Raw genomic sequence first — 16,977 nt, forward strand, 5'->3', positions numbered from 1 at the left:
CTGTAATCCCAGCACTTTGGGAGGCCGAGGCGGGAGAATCACCTGAGGTCAGGAGTTGGAGACCAGCCTGGTCCAACATGGTGAAACCCCGTCTCTACTAAAAATACAAAAATTAGCTGGGTGTGGCAGTGGGTGCCTGTAATCCCAGCTACTCAGGAGAATCACTTGAACCTGGGAGGTGGAAGTTGCAGTGAACCCAGATAGTGCCACTGCACTCCAGCCTGGGCGACAGAGTGAGACTCCATCTCAAAAAACAAAACAAAACAAAACAAAAAAAGGGCTTGCCACCACACCCAGCTTATTTTTGTAGTTTTGTTTTGTTTTGTTTTGTTTTTTGAGATGGAGTCTCACTCTGTTACCTAAGCTGGAGTGCAGTGGCATGATCTCAGCTCACTGCAACTCCCACCTCCCAGGTTCAAGCAATTCTCTTGCCTCGGCCTCTGGATTAGCTGGGATTACAGACATGCACTGACCACGCCCAGATAATTTTTGTATTTTTAGTAGAGACAGGGTTTCACCATGTTGGCCAGGCTGGTCTCGAACTCCTGATCTCAGGTAATCCACCTGCCTCGTCCTCCCAATGTGCTGGAATTACAGGCGTAAGCCACTGTGCCTGGCCAATTTTTGTATTTTTTGTAGAGACAGGGTCTCACGATGTTGCCCAGGCTGGTCTCGAACCCCTGGGGTCAAGCAATCCTCCCAGCTTGGTCTCCTAAAGTGCTGGGATTACAGGTGTAAGGCACCTTGCCTGGCTTGAATTGCAGACTTTGAGTGAATTGTATGGTATATTATCTATATCTCAAGAAAACTGTTTGTTGTTGTTGTTGTTGTTGTTGTTTTTAAGACTTAGAAAGAAAAATCAGTTCAAGCCGGGTGCAGAGTCTCACACCTGTAATCCCAGCACTTTGGGAGGTCGAGGCAGGAGGATCACCTGAGGTCAGGAGTTCAAGACCAGCCTGGCCAACACAGCGAAACCCTGTCTCTACTAAAAATACAAAAATTAGCCAGGTGTGGTGGCGGGCACCTGTAGCCCCAGCTACTAGGGAGGCTGAGGCTGGAGAATCGCTTGAACCCAGGAGGCAGAGGTTGCAGTGAGCTGAAATCATGCCATTGCACTCCAGCCTGGGTGACAGAGTGAGACTCTGTCTAAAAAAAAAAAAAAAAAATTAGCTGGGCAGGGTGGTGGGAGCCTGTAGTCTCAGCTAATTGGGAGGCTAAGGTGGGAAAATCAGTTGAATCCAGGAGGCGGAGGTTGCAGTGAGCTGAGATCACACCAATTGCACTCTGCCTGAGCGACAGAGCAAAAATCCGCCTCAAAGAAAAAAAAAAAAAAAAAAAGAACTCCATGCCACGAGGAGGGACCTTATCATGGTGTTCATCTTGTATCCCCCAACCCCAGAACAGTTCCTGACATGTAGCAGACTCTTAAGTTGTCAGGAAATTAATGAATTTCACCTACGCATTTTCAGGGTAAAATCCCTTCCTTGGATGCTTCATGATCACATGAACAAATGGCGGTGCCTCGTTATACATAAGAAAAATGGGGAAAGCTAGCAACCACTAATGATATGAAGACACTCTATTTAATTCTCAAGACTCAAGGTCCTCCTTCTTCCATCTCGTGCTTGGAATGAAGCAGCCAAATTCTTTCTCTCTATTTGGAGTAGAGAATGAATTAGTGGGGTGTTCTCATTCCACTTTGTGGTGATGGAAAATCTGGCTCAGTGAGACAGAAGATATTCAAGCTTCTTTCTGCTGTTTCTCCTCGGGCCCAGAGATTTGGAATACATTATCCGGCTTATATAAACACATTGGATCCTTCCCTTGGGTAGTTTTTAAGTTATTTTTGAGTAAGAGAATAAGACTGAATAATTTTGTTGATTGTTTCTATCCAGATGGGTGTAGCCACATAAGTATAAAGATGTGCTTAGGGTAACTAATAGCTTCTTTTTTATGCAATGCTTGTGTCCCAGGAAGAACAGACCAGTGACCCCAACTTTTTTTTGCATGTTCCTCAGTGGAAACTTTTAAGTACATACTCCCAATATATTTCAATATATATTACTTTAGTAGAAATATATATGTGTGTGTGTGTGTGTGTATATATATATATATATATATTTTTTTTTTTTTTTTTTTTTTTGAGACAGAGTTTCGCTCTTTCACCCAGACTGGAGTGAAGTGGCGTGATCTCAGCTCACTGCAACCTCCGCCCCCGGGTTCAAACAATTCTCCTGCCTCAGCCTCCCTGGTAGCTGGGATTATAGGTGCACGCCACCACACCCGGCTAATTTCTTGTATATTTAGTAGAGATGGGGTTTCACCATGTTGGCCAGGCTGGTCTCAAATTCCTGACCTCAGGTGATCCACTTGCCTCAGCCTTCCAAACTGCTGGGATTACAGGTGCAAGCCACCGTGCCCCACCCAGAAATATTAAAAAGAAGAAATAGGCCAGGTGCGGTGGCTCACGCCTGTAATCCCAGCACTTTGGGAGGCCGAGGTGGGTGGATCACGAGGTCAGAAGATCGAGACCATCCTGGCTAACATGGTGAAACCCCGTCTCTACTAAAAATACAAAAAAATTAGCCAGGCGTGGTGGTGGGCGCCTGTAGTCCCAGCTACTTGGGAGGCTGAGGCAGAAGAATGGCGTGAACCCGGGAGGCGGAGCTTGCAGTGAGTCGAGATCACGCCACTGCACCCCAGCCTGGGCAACAAAGCGAGACTCCATCTCAAAAAAAAAAAAAAAAAAGAAATAAAAGTAGAAATTCTAATGTTTCCTTCCTGAACCCAATGGATTGATTTGTGCACACCACTTGAAAAGCTGCTGGGCTGGCCGGGCGCGGTGGCTCAAGCCTGTAATCCCAGCACTTTGGGAGGCCGAGACGGGCGGATCACAAGGTCAGGAGATCGAGACCATCCTGGCGAACACAGTGAAACCCTGTCTCTACTAAAAAAATACAAAAAACTAGCCAGGCGAGGTGGCGGGCGCCTGTAGTCCCAGCCACTTGGGAGGCTGAGGCAGGAGAATGGCATAAACCCGGGAGGCGGAGCTTGCAGTGAGCTGAGATCCAGCCACAGCACTCCAGACTGGGTGACAGAGCAAGACTCCGTCGAAAGAAAGAAAGAAAGAGAGAAAGAGAGAAAGAGAGAAAGAGAGAAAGAGAGAAAGAGAGAAAGAGAAGAGAGAAAGAGAGAAAGAGAGAGAGAGAGAGAGAGAGAGAGAGAGAGAGAGAGAGAAAGAAGGAAGGAAGGAAGGAAGGAAGGAAGGAAGGAAGGAAGGAAGGAAGGAAGGAAGGAAGGCAGGCTGCTGGGAGAGACAACTTTATCTTACAATACTCTCAATATTGAAGTATAATTTACATATGATAAAGCACACATATGTACATATCCTTTTTTTTGTTTTTTTTTTGAGACTGTCTCACTCTGTCACCCAGACTGGAGTGCAGTGGCACGATGTTGGCTCACTGCAACCTCTGCCTCCTGGTTCAAGCGATTCTGCAGCTTTAGCCTCCCGACTAGCTGGTACTGCAGGCGTGTGACACCACACCTGGCTAATTTTTGTATTTTTGGTAGAGACAGGGTTTCGCTATGTTGGCCAGGCTGGTCTCCAACTCCTGACCTCAGGTGATCCACCTGCCTGAGCCTCCCAAAGTGCTGGGATTGCAGACGTGAGCCTCCGTACTGGGCCTGAACTGACTGTTCTTGATAAGTCTTACAACAACAACAACAACAAACAACAACAACAGCTTTCTTGAGCCAGGCTGGCCAACTTGGTCTCGAGCTCCTGACCTCAGGTGATCTGTCCACCTCACCTTGCCTGTGCTGGGATTACAGGTGTGAGCCACGGCACCAGCCTCACATTTAAAATTTTCATGTCAAACCATTTGTAGTCTCCTCTCACTCACTTGCCAGATTTACGGAAATTTATGGCAAAGGAACCACAAAGCAATTGGTGTTTTTGTTGTTTCTTTTTACAGTCCACTAGGGAAGCTCACTTTAAAAACATATTTATTTTGATGAAACAAACATTCCAATCAGTATGGCTTTTTTTGAGACAGGGTCTTGCTCTGTCACCCAGGCTGGAGTGCAGTGGTGCGATCTTGGCTCACTGCAACCTCTGCCTCTGGGTTCAAAAGATTCTCCTGCCTCAGCCTCCTGAGTAGCTACTACCATACTCTGCTGATTTTTTGAATTTTAGTAGAGATGGGGTTTCACCAGGTTGGCCAGGCTGGACTCAAACTACTGACCTCAGGTGATCCACTCGCCTCGGCCTCCCAAAGTGCTGGAATTACAGTCGTGAGCCACTGCGCCTGGCCAATATTCTAGTGAGCTAGTCAAAACCAAGTAAATAAAGATAACCCTGGATGGCAGCAGGAAGACGGTGAATAGAGTGATGTCACAGCGAGGGACTGGGGATGTGGGGTGGTGATTAGCTGGGCTGGTCGGGTAGGGCTAGAGAGAAAGCTGGTCTGAGAGATGGCAGGAGTGGCAGGGTTTGAGGCTGGAAAGGCAGACAGGGCCTAGATCTTACCGACCTTATAAGCCACGGTATGGACGGGCAGGCGGCACCGAGCCATAAACAAAATCCAGCTTTTAAATCCAGTGCTTTTTAAAAACTTTGACCTTCCCCAAGGGGGTGTCTTTTTATATTAGATCGGCTCAAAGGAGGGCCTTTTTGTAATCCATTTTCCTGGAGAGGACCCCTGTTTCTAATTTGAACAGAAGGGAAGTGTTTTCTGCAACTTGGGTTTTATACTAAGTGAAATGAGAAGCCAGTGAAAAGTTTGAGGCCAGCCAGTGACAAGATCTGGCTTATGTTTTAAGAATATACTTAGGCAAGAGTATGGAAAATAACTGTACGGAGACAAGGGTAGAATAATAAAAATAATGATCACAATCACAGCTAGTAGAAATGTAATAAATATAACAATGACAAGAAGGATCCTTGCTGTTTTTTTGTTTGTTTTGTTTTTTTCTTTTTTAGAGGCAGGGTCTCACGCTGCCACCCAGGCTGGAGTGCAGTGGTGCGATCATAGCTCACTATAGCCTCGACCTTCCGGGCTCAAACAACCCTCCCACCTCAGCCTCCCAAAGCTCTGGGATTATAGACATGAGCCACCGCTCCTGGCCCCCATCCTGGCTAACTGTATATTTAATCTTATTTTAGAACAAATTCAGGCTGGGCACCAGTGGCTCATGCCTGTAATCCCAGCACTTTGGGAGGGCGAGGCAGGTGGATCACTTCAGGTCAGGAGTTCAAGACCAGCCTGGCCAACATGGTGAAACCCTGTCTCTACTAAAAAAATTAAAAAATTAGCCGGGCATGGTGGCCAGCTCCTGTAATCCCAGCTACTCGGGAGGCTGAGGCAGGAGAATCATTTGAACCCGGGAGGCAGAGGTTGCAGTGAGCTGATATCGCGCCACTGTACTACAGCCTAGGCGACAAAGTGAGACTCTGTCTCTAAATAAATAAGTATAACAAATTCAAATACAGTTATGATCCAAAAAAGTGACTTCTCCAATGTGTTGAAAGCTATCAGAACTTTATTCTGAACAAGAAACCAACGTGGGCACTGGGAAACACTCCTTAGCCTAGCTCCAGAGTCAATGAAGCATGACAGTCCGTCACATCTGTTACGTTCTAGTGCCACCACCTGACCTCTTCGGGGCCTTGCACACTTAGCCCAAGAGGACAATCCCAGACTCCATTTGCGACTGCAGCCTTCTAACTGGTTCTCTTAAGGTTCAATCACACAAACAAAGAAACACCAATGTGGGTAGTGAGATGCCATTTTAACCTATCAGATGAGCAACACGGTTTCAGCAGTAAGATTGCCCCGTGCTGGGAGGACATAGTAAAGTGGACGTGCATCCGCTGCTGGTGGGAATGGGGATTTGTGAGGAAGACCTTTTGAAATGCATGCAGTGTGGCAATTTGCAACGGGAGGCTTTAACATGTTCCCTTCATTCCCTTGGATCCGGCAAATCTGTTCCTGGGAATGTATCTTAAGGGAATAACTCCAAATATGGAAAAAGCTTAGTGAAAAAATATTAGCACAGTCTGTGTGCAGAATAGCTCCAGGGGGTGACCTAAGAGTTTTGAGGATTTTCTTTGGGCTAAGGATTGCCTACATCTATCATCTCATCTGATCCTCACAGAAACCACTGATGTGGGTATATTATCCCCATTTTGTGGATAAGAAAAGGGACTCAGGGAGATTACAAAATTCAGTCCAACTCATAAACCTATACACAGAAGCAGAATTAGAACCTGAGCTTGCATGGCTTTTCATTAAAAATAAAAAATCATTAAAAATAAAAACACGATCATTAAAAATAATATTTTTTTAAAGTTTATAGTGGCAGAGAAAAGAATATAAAGTACAAAATTGTACATGCAGTAGGCTCATGATTTTATAAAACCATGTAATGCATAGAAATAAGAAACAAAATGCAATCTGCCAGAGGAACTGATCACGCCCTAAGTGTTTCTATTTTCCACACATACCTTTTTTTCTTTGGGACAGGGTCTCTGTTGCTCTGGATGGAGTGTGGTGGCATGATCACAGCTCACTAAAGCCTTGACCTCTTGGGCTTAAGCGATCCTCCCACCTCAGCCTCCCAAGTAGCTGGGACTACAGGTGCACAACACCATGCCCAGCTTATTTATTTATTTATTTATTTTGAGACGGAGTCTCGCTCTCTCGCTTCTGTCACCCAGGCTGGAGTGCAGTGGTGCAATCTCGGCTCACTGCAACCTCTGCTTCCCGGGCTCAAGCTATTCTCCTTCTCAGCCTCCTGAGTAGCTGGGACTACAGGCGCATGCCACCATGCGCGCGAATTTTTTGTATTTTTAGTAGAGATGGGGTTTTACTGTTAGCCAGGATGGTCTCAATCTCCTGACCTCGTGATCTGCATGCCTTGGCCTCCCAAAGTGTTGGGATTACGGGCGTGAGCCACCACACCTGGCCCATTTTAAAACTTCTGTTTAAAAGTATGTCATGAACGTAAGTTTTGTTCCTACCACATAAAGTATTTTTACAAATAGGTTTTTTGGTTTTTTTTTTTTTTTTTTGAGACGGAGTCTTGCTCTGTCGCCCAGGCTGGAGTGCAGTGGTGTGATCTTGGCTCACTGCAAGCTCTGCCTCTCAGGTTCACACCATTCTCCTGCCTCAGCCTCCCGAGTAGCTGAGACTACAGGTGCCCACCACCACGCCCGGCTAATTTTTGTATTTTTAGTAGAGATGGGGTTTCACCATATTGGCCAGGATGGTCTCAATCTCCTGACCTTGTGATCCGCCCCGCTCAGCCACCCAAAGTGTTGGGATTACAGGTGTGAGCCACCGCGCCCAGCCAGTTTGAGGAGTTTTATGCTGGGTGGAGGTGGGAGCTCTGGCTTCCCTGTGCCTCCACTAATTCCACTGCAGCTGGGAGGGGAGACTGAGGCACTTGGTGACAACCTGACAAGGGTGAGTCCAGGCTTCCCCTCCACCTTTACTGGCATAGAGGTGCTATGATGGTCAATACTGAGTGTCAACTTGATTGGACTGAAGGGTGCAAAGTATCGTTCCTGGGTGTCTCTGCAAGGGAGATGCCAAAGGGAATTAACATTTGAGTCAGTGGGCTGAGGAAGGCAGACCCACCCTCAAACTGGGTGGGCACAATCTTCTCAGCTGCCAGTGCGGCCAGGAAAAAAGCAGGCAGAAGAATGTGGAAAGAGTAGACTGGTTGAGTCTTCTGGCCTCCATCTTTCTCCTGTGCTGGATGCTTCCTGCCCTTGAACATCAGCCTCCAAGTTCCTCAGCTTTGAGACTCTTGGACCTTCAACCAGACTGAAGGCTGCACTGTAGGCTTCCGTATTTTGAGGTTTTGGGACTCGAACTGGCTTCCTTGCTCCTTGGCTTGCAGACGGCCGCGTATTGTGGGACCTCACCTTGTGATTGTGAGTCAATACTCCGCAATAAACTCCCCTTTGTATATACATCCATCCTATTAGTTCTGTCCCTCTAGAGAACCCTGACTCATACAGGTGCCCACTGTGTTTTCTGTGGTGCTTGGCTGGAGCAGAGCAGTTACTGTCTGCTAGGCTGACTCTCTCCTGGTCCTTTGGTTAGAGAGAGAAGTTTTTGTTGGGGAGATTTTTGCATCTGTGTCCATTGGTGTTTCTGGGTTGCTGGCGTCTTGAGCTCCATGTCTGGGATGTGTGAGGCAAAAAGAAACTCCAGGGAATGCACCACTGTGTCGTCTCCCGGGTCCTGAGGTCCCTGGCTGGTCTTCCTTGTTTCTCCCCCTTTCAGTTTTCTTAGGTCCAGGGTTTACAGTTGTACTTATCGAAAGGAATAGAAAAAAAAACAAAAAAAATGTCTATTCCATCCCCAAAGCAGAAGTCCTGTATTACTTTTGTTTTTAATTAAGGTGAAATTCACATAACATAAATTAACCGTTTTAAAGTGAACAATTCAGTAGCATTTAGTACATCTGCAATGTTGTGTAGCCAACCACCACTTCTATGTAGTTCCAGAACATTTTCATCATCCTAAACACTGGGTTTTTAAATTTTTTTAGACAGGGTCTTGTACTGTTGCCCAGGCTGGAGTGCAGTGGCACAATCATAGCTCACTGCAGCCTTCACTCCTGGGCTCAAGTGATCCTCCCACCTCAGTCTCTTCAGTAGCAAGGACTACAGGCACATGCCACCACGCTTGGCTAATTTCTAAATTTTTTTTTTTTTTTTTTTTTTTGAGATGGAGTCTTGCTCTGTAGCCCGGGCTGGAGTGCAGTGGCCGGATCTCAGCTCACTGCAAGCTCCGCCTCCCGGGTTTACGCCATTCTCCTGCCTCAGCCTCCAGAGTAGCTGGGACTACAGGCACCCGCCACCTCGCCCGGCTAGTTTTTTGTATTTTTAGTAGAGACGGGGTTTCACCGTGTTAGCCAGGATGGTCTCGATCTCCTGACCTCGTGATCCGCCCGTCTCGGCCTCCCAAAGTGCTGGGATTACAGGCTTGAGCCACCGCGCCCGGCTAATTTCTAAATTTCTTTGTAGAGATGAGGTCTCTCGATATTGCCTAGGCTGGTCTTGAACTCCTGGGCTCAAGTGATCCTCCTGACTCGGCTCCCCAAAGTGCTGGGATTACAGGCATGAGCCACTGCATTTGGGAGGCTAAGGTGGGAGGATCATTTGAGCCTGGGAAGTGGAGCCTGTAGTGGACAATGATGGTGCCACTGCATTCCAGCCTGGGTGAAAGAGCAAGACCCTAGCTCTTAAAAACAAAACAGGCCGGGTGTGGTGGCTCACGCCTATAATCCTAGCACTTTGGGAGGCCAAGGCGGGTGGATCACCTGAGGTCAGGAGTTCAAGACCAGCCTGGCCAATATGGTGAAACCCTGTCTCTACTAAAAATACAAAAATTAGCCAGGCGTGGTGGTGGGCACCTGCAATCCCAGCTACTAGGGAGAGTGAGGCAGGAGAATCACTTGAACTGGGAAGGCAGAGGTTGCAGTGAGCCGAGATTGCACCATTGCACTCCAGCCTAGGCAACATGAGCGAGGCTCCATCTCAAAACAAAACAAAACAACAACAACAAAACAACAAAACCTTTATTGATACATAACTCACATATACATTTTACTGCATTACTTTTTAAAAGGGAAAAATATTTCATCAATATTTGTATTTAAACAAATAGTTCTTTTCTTATTTATTTTTTGAAATGAAGTCTCATTCTGTCACCCAGGCTGGAGTGCAGTGGTACGATCTCGGCTCAGTGCAACCTCTGCCTCCTAGGTTCCAGTGATTCTCCTGCCTCAGCCTCCCAAGTAGCTGAGACTACAGGCATGCACCACCACACCCAGCTAATTTTTGTATTTTTAGAAGAGACGGGGTTTCGCCATGTTGGCCAGGCTGGTCTCGAACTCCTGACCTCAGATGATCTGCCTGCCCCAGCCTCCCAAAGTGCTGGGGTTACAGGCATGAGCCACCAGCTAGTCAGTTATTTTATTTTAGTTGGTCTCAAAGTTGTTATCACAAAGCTGCTTTCTCATTTTCTCTTAATTTGATAAAGGTGCAATTCATAACACAAAGTTATTATCCCCTAAAGGAAATGGAATAACTAGTATCATGGACAAATCTCTTGTGATTAATGAGTAGATTAATGAATAACCAACAAACCAGAGCTCACAACATCCCTTTACACTTAAATCTCAAAAAGAAGGAATGATGGACGATAAGCACCAAAAAAAGTAGAAATAAATGCATGTAATTTTTCTTGGGCAATTTAAATAGTTCTTCATCTGGGAGTGCCTCCAATCCTTCTAGCCAATTCATCCTACTTGCAGCTGTCAAGTTCATCTTCCTAAAACATCAAGTTCACTCTGTAATTTCCCTGCCTAAAAATATCACCTGTTTATGGTGTTAGGGTGCCAACGTGCTTTTCTCCCTCCTCACCCTGCCCCACAGTTCCAGCTTTGTGCCTTTTCTTGCTCTTCTCCCTTTTAGAATGTTCCAGCCACATCCTCCAGAGAAAATCCCTCGACCAATAGAGTCCAATCTGATTCTGCACTTCCCTGACTTCTTGTTAAGCCATCTATACGAGGAGGGTCAGCCAGTTTCTTCTGACACACAATTCCAATTGATTGGTAGAGATTTGTGGTTGCCCGGGGGCACTGTGTGTTTAAAGGACACTGGGATTAACAACGACCCAGGAAGGGAAGCGATGGGCTCAAGAAGGGAAAGTGGATGTACAACTATGGGTCATCCTGGTCTCCACTGCACTGGCCAATACGGTGGCCACTAGCCACATATGGCCATTAGGTACTTGAAATGTTGCTAGCCCAAAGTGAGTTACGCTGTTTGTTTATTGAGACAGGGTCTCACTCTATCACCCAGGCTGGAGTACAGTGGCATGATCATAGCTCACTGCAGCCTCGACCTCCTAGGGTCAAGTGATCCTCCTGCCTCAGCCTCCCAAGTTGCAGGGACCATGGGCGTGCACGACCACACCCAGCTAATTTTTATATTTTTTGTTGAGACGGGGTCTCACCACGTTGCCCAAGCTGGTTTTGAACTCTTGGGCTCAAACGATTCTTCCACTTTGGCCTCCCAAAGTGCTGGGATTACAGGCATGAGTCACCACACCTGGACTGATATGCTGTAAATTTCAATCACTCACTGGAGTTTGAAGAGTAAGAGTGAAAAAAAAAAAGTGTAAAATATCTAATAATTTTTTCATACTGATTACATGTCAGCATATTTTGGATATGCTACTGGGGCAAGTAAAATATATTATTAAAATTATCCTGGATAAAGGACCAGAGAAAGACTATATATATATATATATATATATATATATTCATCTTTTTTTGCTTTTTATAATATGTGCATTAACAGTGGCAGTTTCAACAGAGTTCTATGCCTAAAGGAAAGTCACAGTACCCAAAATGACAATGCTTACAAACCTTGTTTATTACAAGAAAACGATTCAATACAGTAATGGTATTAAATTAAGAATATGTTGTGGTGGCTCACGCCTGTAATCCCAGCACTTTGGGAGGCCATGGCGGGCGGATCACGAGGTCAGGAGATCGAGACCATCCTGGCTAACACGGTGAAACCCCGTCTCTACTAAAAATACAAAAAAAAAAAAAATTAGCCGGGCGTGGTGGCGGGCGCCTGTAGTCCCAGCTACTGGGAGGCTGAGGCAGGAGAATGGCGTGAACCCGGGAGGTGGAGCTTGCAGTGAGCCGAGATCACGCCACTGCACTCCAGCCTGGGCCACAAAGTGAGACTCCGTCTCAAAAAAAAAAAAAAAGAATATGTGTCCCGGCCAACGGGTATTTCAGAGCAAAGGCTCTGGAGAACTAGGTGCAGGCTCCCACAATCCTCCCTTTTGTAAGGGCTGTGGCTGGACACACTATCCCCGCCCAGAGCAAGAACCAGTGATGTGTTTATAGAGTATCTTGGAATCACGGTCCAACATGGCATCTCAAGTTTTTTTCATACTTTGTCACGTAGGCATATTCCTGTCACAAATAGCCTCAATAGCAGGACCCTCTTGGTGGAGTTGGTCTCACCAAGACCAGGAGCAAACAATCAATTTAATTGTTACAAATAACCATGAAAGGCTGGTACAAACCACCCCCAAGCTCTTCAAACCCCTGGCTACAAGGCAGCACTATAATCCCTGTTTCCTTAATCACTGTGTTTCATGCCTTGACCAGGGCAGTGCCTTGCAAAAACTTTAGCAAAACAGATCAGGTTAATTCCAGGAGGCCTAGAATTAACCCTTAAAGCATAACGTGTCTACTAGAAAATTTAAAGCATCATATGTGCTTGCATGATATTTTTTTTTTTTTTTTTTTTTTTTTTTGAGACGGAGTCTTGCTCTGTCGCCCAGGCTGGAGTGCACTGGCCGGATCTCAGCTCACTGCAAGCTCCGCCTCCCGGGTTTACGCCATTCTCCTGCCTCAGCCTCCCGAGTACCTGGGACTACAGGCGCCCGCCACCTCGCCCGGCTAAGTTTTTGTATTTTTTTTTAGTAGAGACGGGGTTTCACCGTGTCAGCCAGGATGGTCTCGATCTCCTGACCTCGTGATCCGCCCGTCTCGGCCTCCCAAAGTGCTGGGATTACAGGCTTGAGCCACCGCGCCCGGCCTTGCATGATATTTCTATTGGACAGTGCTTCTCTAGACCAAGGGGAAGCAACTTTTCCTGTCAAAAGCCAGATAAGGAAATACTTTAGCTTTGCCAGCCATATGGTCTCTGTTAGTCCATTCTCACACTGCTATAAAGACCTATCTGAGACTGGAAAATTTATTTATTTATTTATTTATTTATTTATTTATTTATTTATTTTGAGACGGAGTCTCGCTCTGTAGCCCAGGCTGGAGTGCAGTGGCCGGATCTCAGCTCACTGCAAGCTCCGCCTCCCGGGTTCACGCCATTCTCCGGCCTCAGCCTCCCCAGTAGCTGGGACTACAGGCGCCCACCACCTCGCCCGGCTAGTTTTTTGTATTTCTTAGTAGAGACGGGGTTTCACCGTGTTCGCCAGGATGGTCTCGATCTCCTGACCTCGTGATCCACCCGTCTCGGCCTCCCAAAGTGCTGGGATTACAGGCTTGAGCCACCGCGCCCGGCGAGACTGGAAAATTTATGAAGAAAAGAGGTTTAATGGACTCACAGTTCTGCAGGCTTAACAGGAAGCATAACTGGGAGACCTCAGGAAACTTACAATCATGGCAGAAGCAAAGGGGAAGCAAACACCTTTGTCACATGGTGGAGCAGGAGAGGGAGAGCAGCGAAGTATATACTTTTCAGCAACAAGACCTTGTGAAACTCACTATTGTGAGATCAGCAAGGGGGAAACTGCCCCCATGATCCAATCACTTCCCACCAGGTCCCTCTCCCAACACTGGGGATTACAATTCAACATGAGATTTGGGTGGGGACATATAGCCAAACCATATCAGTCTCTACCGAAACTACTCAACCCTGACATTGATGTGTGAAGCAGCCCCAAATAATATGTAAATAAACAAGCCTGGCTTCATCCTAACAAAACTTTATTCATGAACACTGACATCTGAATTTTAACTAATGCTGTAATTCTTTTACTATTGTTTGGATTTTTTTAAAAGCCCTTTAAGAAGGTAAAAATTACAATTTGGTCACCATGCACCATTATTTGCCGACCCCTAGTCTAGACCCTTGTTACTTTAAGTGTGATCAGTGAACAAGTAGGGTTGGTATCATCTGATGCTTGTTAGAAACGCAGAATCGGGCTGGGCACTGGCCTCTAGGCCCAGCTACCTGGGAGGCCTGTGAATGGCCACTGCACTCCAGCCTGGGCAACATAGCCAGATCCTGTTATAAAAAATTGAAAGAATTGCAGAATTGGGACCCCAACCCAGATCTGTGAATCCAAATCTGAAATTTAAGGACGTTCCCCGGGTGATTTGTATAAAATACCTGGGAAGTTTGAAAAAATTACTAAAACCTAACTCTAAGACCCCAGAGTCTTATATAACTGGTATGGGTGTGACCTGGGCATTGGGATTTAAAAAATATCCCCAGGTGGGCTGGGCACGGTGGCTCACACCTGTACTCCCAGCACTTTGGGAGGCTGAGGTGGGTGGATCACCTGAGGTCAAGAGTTTGAGACCAGCCTGACCGACATGGTGGTGAAACTCCGTCTTTACTAAAAACACAAAAATTATCTGGCATGGTGGCGAGTGCCTGTAATCCCAACTACGTAGGAAGCTGAGACAGGAGAATCACTTTAACCTGGGAGGCAGAGGTTGCAGCGAGCCGAGATCATGCCACTGCACTCCAGCCTGGGCAACAAGAGTGAAACTCTGTCTTTAAAAAAAAAAAATCCCCAAGTCATCTGAATGTGTAGCGTAGATTCTAATAGACAGCAAAGTTTGAGGATCACTGACCTACCAGACCAGGGACTTGGCATTTACTCCTATATGCATTTTTATTCTTCTTATTGCAAATGCATAGACTGCATGTTCTACTAGTATTCTCCAAAGAACCTAGAATAGTGCTATGTGCCTAGTGGGTACTCAGGTTCTTTCGGATTGACTTAACAATCAACTGTTTTGTTTTGGTTTTTTTTTTTTAATATAGTCTTGCTCTGTTGCCCAGGCTACCTGGGTTCAAGCAATTCTCCTGCCTCAGCCTCCTGAGTAGTTGGGATTACAGGCAGATGCCACCATGCCCAGCTAATTTTTGTATTTTTAGTACAGACAGGGTTTCACCATATTGGCCAGGCTGGTCTTAAACTCCTGACCTCAAGTGATCCACCCGACTCGGCCTCCCAAAGTGCTGGGATTACAGGTGTGAGCCACGGTGCCTGGCCTTCAATTGATTTCTAATTAAATTCACTACTTAACAAAACTAGGCACTTAAACTGTATTCTTGTAGAGTGGTAATTTTGCTGGGGACTTGCAGCCATTGTTTCAAAACAAACTCCAAAATATGCAAATTATACATAGAAAATCTTTTTATGGGCCAGGCACAGTGGCTCATGCCTGTAATCCCAGCACTTCGGGAGGCCAAGGTGGGTGGATCACGAGGTCAGGAGATCAAGTCCATCCCGGCTAACACAGTGAAACCCCATCTCTACTAAAAATACAAAAACAAAAAATTAGCTGGGCATGGTGGCGGGCGCCTGTAGTCCCAGCTACTCGGGAGGCTGAGGTGGGAGAATGGCATGAACCCAGGAGTTGGAGCTTACAGTGAGCCGAGATCACACCACTGTACTCCAGCCTGGGCGACAGAGCAAGACTCCGTCAAAAAAAAAAAAAAAAAAAAAAAAAAAATCTTTTTATGTCTCTTCTGAGGCTAATACTTCACTGTGAAATCAGTGAGAAAAACACTTTACGTTTTGATAAGACATAACTGAGGAACTCGGGAGTAGGTGGCTGTTATAAGTGTTTCACATTTGAAGATCGAAAGATCTACAAATAGATTGTATGTATTTATACACTATTTCGCACAACTTGCTTTTTAAAAACTTCATGTGATTTTTAAAAAATGGCCACATAGCACTGAACTGTACAACTAAAAATGGTGAAGATGGTAATTATTATATTTTGCCACAACAAAACCAATTTTTTTTTTTTAATGGTCACAAATTCTTATGCTTCTTCCACTATGAGGTGGGGGGCTATGCCTCCTCCCCTTGATTCTGGGTGGGCTTTGACTATTTCAACTGAGTATGGCAGAAGTTCTGCTATGTGATTTAGAGTTTTGCATCATTTTAGCCAGATGCACTGGCTCACGACTGTAATCCCAGGGCTTTGGGAGGCCAAGGTGGGGTGGATCACCTCAGGTCCGGAGTTCAAAATCAGCCTGGCCAACATGGTGAAACCCTGTCTCTACTGAAGATACAAAACTTAGCTGGGTGTGGTGGTGCATGCCTGTAATGCCAGCTACTCGGGAGGCTGAGGCAGGAGAATTACGTGAACCTGGAGGTTGCAGTGAGCCAAGATCACGCCACTGCATTCTAGCCTGGGTGACAGAATGAGACTCCATCTAAAAATAAATAAATAAAGTTGTGCCTCATTTTATATATAAGTGTTCTTTGCAACCATCATACATCTTTTTGTTTTCTTTTTTATTTTTCTTTTGGGGCTTAGCATCATGCCTCTTGACTTTTTTTTTTTTTTTTTTTTTGAGATGGAGTCTCACTTTGTTGCCCAGGCTGGAGTGCGATGGTACAATCTTGGCTCACTGCAACCTCCGCCTCCCAGGTTCAAGTCATTCTCCTGCCTCAGCCTCCGAGTAGCTGGGATTATAGGTGTGCCACCACATCCGGCTAATTTTACATTTTTAGTAGAGACGGAGTTTCACCATGTTGGCCAGGCTGGTCTCAAACTCCTGACCTCCAGTTATCCGTCCACCTCGGCCTCCCAAAGTGCTGAGATCACAGGTGTGAGCTACCACGACCGGCCAACATTATTATTTCACTGTTCAATTACAATATACATTTATTGGGGTGAAAGAAAATTGAATGTGGATATGTGGATAGGCAGTCTAATTTTTTTTTTTTTTTTTTTGAGACGGAGTCTCGCTCTGTCGTCCAGGCTGGAGCGCAGCGGCCGGATCTCAGCTCACTGCAAGCTCCACCTCCTGGGTTTACGCCATTCTCCTGCCTCAGCCTCCCGAGTAACTGGGACTACAGGCGCCCGCCACCTCGCCCGGCTAGTTTTTTTTTTTTGTATATTTTTTAGTAGAGACGGGGTTTCACTGTGTTAGCCAGGATGGTCTCGATCTCCTGACCTCATGATCCACCCGTCTCGGCCTCCCAAAGTGCTGGGCTTACAGGCTTGAGCCACCGCGCCCGGCCTTGTTTTTTTTTATGATACATGAACATATCCAATATTGAATTTACAGGCATTAAAAAAATGAGGTTGTATTCTGCAAACTGTTGGTGGCATGTTAAATGTTTTGTTTTAGTGGTATTTGGAAGACTG

Source organism: Macaca nemestrina, chromosome 10, assembly GCF_043159975.1.
Source record: "Macaca nemestrina isolate mMacNem1 chromosome 10, mMacNem.hap1, whole genome shotgun sequence".
Taxonomy (NCBI): Eukaryota; Metazoa; Chordata; class Mammalia; order Primates; family Cercopithecidae; genus Macaca; species Macaca nemestrina.